General features: G+C 42.8%; 1 long non-coding RNA gene across 1 annotated transcript; it reads right to left on the bottom strand.

The window, feature by feature from the left end:
- Positions 1-828: 828 nt before the first annotated feature.
- On the bottom strand, positions 829-4351 carry LOC135307400 (uncharacterized). Its single transcript, XR_010368120.1, has 2 exons — positions 4164-4351; positions 829-2518 (listed from the first exon to the last, which is right to left on the bottom strand). It is a non-coding gene; the product is annotated as an uncharacterized LOC135307400 (long non-coding RNA).
- Between the last annotated feature and the right edge of the window lie 1157 nt (positions 4352-5508).

Below are 5508 nucleotides of genomic sequence, written 5' to 3' on the forward strand. Positions count from 1 at the left end.
TGGTGCTCAGTAACTTCCATCCTTCCAGTGATCCTGAATTAGTGCCCTTTGGAGAACCGCTGGAGAAATTCCAATTAGGAAATAATCAAGAGCCTCAGTAATGTGTACATATGGTAATATGGAATGTGTTACACAATTAAGTCAATGTTAGCTCAAGGAAAACCTTTGGAAATCATTCAGTGCTCATGCAGTGCCAGACTGTGGGACCTCACAGCCCCACATCCAACCCTGGACCTTCGTGGCACAAAATTCATTTGGATTTACACAACTTCCTGCTTGATAGGAAGGGAGAAACTTCATTTTTCTTCACCTAATTTTAAATTTATTTTTTATTTAACCAAATCACATATAAATGCCCAGCTCTCAGCTGGATCTCTACATAAAAGCTGGCTAGAACCCTGGCAGCACGTGGAGGGGAAGCCAGGCCCTGAGTGCAGGTCCTCAGTGTCCCCCGGGTGGGGACAGGAGGCAGAGGGACACCAAGGATGGGCTGTGCATTCCTCAGGTTTTCATCAGCCCTCCTGACAGCCTGAGAGTGGAAAATACAGCTTTTGGGGCAGAAAAAGCCATTTCAAAGGAAGGATGAAAACAAACTGAGTGAGACAGTGCCATACTACAGTGATCTTCCCCTGGGCCACAGGCAAATGTTCTGTCTAATCTTCAAATTTTCCTGACTGTTTTGAAAAAAAAAAAGTTTCATTCCCGAGCTGTGCTTTTTTTTTTTTTTTTAATTTTTTCCCTCTCTTTCAGCTGCAGAGATTTTGTGATTTGTACTAACCTTGAAGATACAAAACAAAATATGTGCTAATGATATTCCTCTCTCCCAGCTGGTGTTGGCAACTCTTTTACTGCTCCACAGGACAAGTGCAAGTACAAATGCAAATACCAGAACCTTGTTGAGAGCAGAGTGTCCCACATTTCAGTGGAACCATTGGAACTACAAGACATGTAATAAAACAGTTTCTGCTCTGAATGAATAATTGAGCTGCTTCTGTGGGGAGGCCTCTAAAGAACCATGTGGCAGAATGTTTTTTAAGGCACTTATGAAAGCCATCCCACCTGGAAACCATCCCACACACAGAGCCCACGTTGCTCTTCCTCTCAGCTTGCTTTAATTGCTCCTTCCATGGCTGTACCTCGGCTGAATGGGGAGGAAATTCAGCAGGAGACATGAGAAGCTGTAATTATTTTTAAGGTAGAGCAAGATTCTGAAATCAGAAAGGTCCATGGAAGTCGCTGGGCAGATTTTTTTTGTTTGAGAATTGCATTCATATAGTGAAATTCCTTCTGAGGAGATCAAAAAGAATGTCTGAACACTTTTATGCTTGGACCTTGAATTAAATGATGGAGCTCTTTAAAAGCTCAGTGCCACACCCCTCACCTCACCATCCCAAAATATTCCTCCTTAGGCAGGAAATATCCCTCAGCCATCTGCTGCAAGTCACAGAGACCACAGCAGAGAGGAGTTTTCAAATCCAGAAGACACTTTTAAATAAAAAAAAAAAATTAAAATCAGTCTTTCTCCTTGGGATGTAATAGAGAACAAACCCACCAGCAGCAAGCACAATTAATATTGCTAATGCTAATAAAAAAGTAATAATAATAATGGTATTCTTTGAGAGTATTTGTGACATATCAAAGTTTCCCAGTGTGAGAAGTTTATCAGGAAAGTCCAACCAGCTGGAATTTCAGCACCAGTCTCCTGGCAGGGGCTGAACACCCTCAGAGGTGCATTAGGCAGCCTGGCTAACACAGAGTGCAATTCCCATTCCAGGGTGTAAACTGGGAGTAAGGACCAGCCTGCCTAACTCTGAGTATTATTTATGCCAAAGTTAGAGGGAAGATATAAAAGCTTCCAAAGGTTTTCCTTCCTGAAATGAAGGCTCTCAGGTGGAGAGAGATTTTTCACTGTGTCCTTGGAGGATCTGTTTGCTTCCAAGGATTACCAGAGAAACTGGAGCAATCGAGTCAGGAGGACAAATTCCACTCTTTTTTCTGGATAATATTCCTTAAAATAAGTCCTACCCACAGCATGCAGTGCTACTTTTTAATTCCAGCAAGGCAGATGTTTGCTTTCTACAGGACAAAATGATGTCAGTGCCAGATTCCTGTTCCCAGGGAGCTCCAGATGAGTGTACAACCCATGCTTTGGATTTCCTTCAGTTCATTCATTGCTTTATTACTCAATGCCTGATTAGCAATCCTCATGCTTAATTGTCCTCTAGCTTGTATGACTTGTAAACTCTCTGGTTAACACACATTTCCCTTCTCAGAGTAACACAATGACATGATCTGACATCTGTGATTTACCTCGTCATTATCTCTTTTTTGTTTGTGAAGAAAAGGCTGCAGAGACCAGACTTGAAATTTTCCTTTTTTTGCTAAGGCAAGCAGTGCAGAACAGAGCACAAAGAAGAGCCAGGATATATAAAGAATCAGGATATAACATCAATGTATTGCAGAGAATCTTCTTCTATTATAGCACACAGAAAGTTTCAAGAGATTTCAGCACTGGAAACTGAAAAAAAAAAAAATCAGTTTTAGGAAGTGAACAGTTTCATTTTGGGTGTCAAAAGTTTTGCAGCAGCTATTTGAAACAAAAAGGGATTCTATTAATGCACAGGAATTCAGCCCATCCATTAGAAGTTTTCCTAAAGTTTACTGCTGATTTTTGGTATTTTCTTTCTGGTTTTTCTCTTTTGGAATGAGCAAAGCTTGAGGTCATTTGCAGCCAAGTGCACCTGGATTTTTTCCATCCACCCAGACCTGTTTTACCCCTTTGGATTTTCTGCACCCTGTGCTGTGATTCCATTTATTAGGGAGCACCAATTTAATTCCCAGCAGCAGCAGCAGCAGACTTTGCAGGTAGATCCTTCAGTGAGGCCTCATGCTGAGTGTGGTGCTGCTCAGTGTGAGTAATGACACCAGGATTTGGGCTGCACTGGTACAGAAATCAGCCATTCTGCTGACCCTGGAGCAGCTTCATAATTCAATTACACAAGAGAAAAGTAGATCTGCAGCTGCAGAAACATGTTCTGCAAAGTCTACATTAAAAATAAACAACAAACAACTCAATAAAAATGAAACAACAACAACAACAAAAAACTAGAAACCCTTACACAGCATCACAAGAACAGCCTTCCTCTTAACAAGCATTTCGTGCAGGATCCTTTCCTCCAGCACTGACACAAAAACAATAAAGATCTCATGGCTGGTTAATAGTTCTGCCTTCAGGGGAGTGGAAACAGAATTACCCAGACAAGAACAAGCCTTATGGCAAGTTCCTCTCAGGCTTATGGACTCCACAGGCTGAAGTGGCTTTTGCCCTGAAATATTTCCTAAAGTATTTCCATAAAGGGTTGTCAGACCAGCTCCGTGCCCCATCTTTTGGAGGCAAACACAGGCTACCAAACACTGCCCCAGCAGTGAAGCTGTGCCCAGGATGCTCAGGGCCCTCTGCTCCTGCATCCATCTCCTGCATCCTTTTTTTATTTCCCCACCTCCCCAGCACGCTGAGGGGCACCTCTGTAGCACATCTGTTCATTGCCACTGCTCCTCTCTGTGTTTGAAGTGGGTGCAGGGGTCTGTGTTCTCACCAGAGCAGAATTATACTGGATATTTCATGATTAAACATCTCCCAAGTTGGCTGGAGAAAACCCAGCTTTTCCTAAGCTCCCACCTGATGATGCTCCCAGGTTTATTCTGCCAGCTGGATTTTGAGTTCCCCCATTTCAGAGTTGCCAACATGGATTCTCTTGGAGTTGAAAAGCCAAATCCACTTTTATCTTCACAACCAATGGTTTAATTAAAGAACCAACATGTGAAACCTTAGATTTTATTTTGGAGAGAATGAAGGCCATAAAATCTTAGAATTGTTGCAGTAAGGTAAAAAAAAAACATGAAGAAAGGCTCCATAAAATCAAGCCTGCTCTCCTGGAGTCAGTGGCTGGCCTTGTCAAAGCTAGCACTTTGCAAGTTCCCTTGTGAGCAATTCATTATTATAACAATCTGCTCCTGGGTGAAAAAAACAACTTACACCTGTATAAACTGGTTTTACACCGTTAGATAGAAAAATGAAAATTATCTCTCACAAACAACTGTCCCTGCATGTACACACAGAGTTTGAGTGACCAATCAATACAGAATAACAACTTGTTACTCACCAATAAACTAATTAGCAAGAAAGCTGCTAGCCAACTGGAGTCACTCACGAGGTTAAAATGGTGCAAAAAGGAGTTATGTGAATAAAGAATGGCCTTTTCTCCATGAAGAAAATGGAGTCCATGTGATTTATTCCCATATCAAATCACTGAAGGGTTTGGGTGACTGACAAAGAGCCACAGCACCAAGGCTGGAGTGAGGGAGAGCTTTGTGCAGCACTGGGTATTTATAACACCTGTGGAAATTATTCCTTTGTTTCACTAATTAATTCACTGGTGAAACAAATCTGTCACCAGGCCTGGCTGGAGAGCTTTTCCCAAAGCCTTCTGACATCTTCCCAGGGCAGCAGAGAAAAACTGCCCCCACTATTTCCTCACACAAAGGGCATCATAAAGATCCTGTCTTCTGAGGAGAAAGGTCAATTTCCACACCACGTCCCCTGCAGTGCAGAATCGTGGACACTGATGTGTGGTGTAAATGTGATTTATTCCCTGGGCATGTTGTCGCTTGGGGTCTGCAAAGGCATTTGGGAATTTACCTTTCCCCAGGTTTCCCTTTCACTGATGTATTTCTGGGTAACAATGTGATCAATTAATGGCAAAGCAAAATGCTTTGTTTTCATGTCACGAGGTGCATAAAAAAAGAAGCCTTTGATCTTGCCCCTCTAGAGCAAATAAACTTCAAATTTGTGAAGCTCGTGGATAAAACTTGAAGTTTTCAGAGGAAACAGCAGAAGGAAATGGCAGCATTTGTGCTTTTGCAGAAGCTGAGCTTGGGCAAAGGATGAAAACACAGAGGAAAGTGGTTTTGGATGGTCAGGAAATGAAGGAAATGAAGGAGCAATTCCCTGCTCCGTGGGCTCCAGACCCCCTGGGCAGACTTGTTTGTGCTGCTCAGTCCCTTGGTACATGCACAGTCCATAATATCCATTTAGTATGGTACTGAGAAGGAAATGACAGATTTAGGAGGTGCTGAGATGTTTTGGTAACAGGACCACAGGAGCATCTATCTTACATAAAAGAGAAATACAACCTGTCCCTGCTGGCATTTTGCTTCTGTGTGGGTGGATATGAAGAGCAAAAACACATCCTGAAAATACAAAAATCTCTGTCCTCACTCCTGGGAGCTGCTCCTTAGTCGTGCACAGCTCCTTTTTCTACCTCATGGTGGGGTGGGTCCGTCACCAGTCCCAAAAGCTGCTGCCCCAAATCCTACAGGGAGGTCTCTTCCTCTCCCCAGCCCTAGATACCAGCTTTGGAAAGTGTCAAAGTGGTTTTTTCCAGCCTGGAGCCTGATTGCAGCAAGGAAATGTTTTCCCTTGAACGTTCTGCATTGGTGGGAAGAACT

This window comes from Passer domesticus, chromosome 9, assembly GCF_036417665.1.
Source record: "Passer domesticus isolate bPasDom1 chromosome 9, bPasDom1.hap1, whole genome shotgun sequence".
NCBI lineage: Eukaryota > Metazoa > Chordata > Aves > Passeriformes > Passeridae > Passer > Passer domesticus.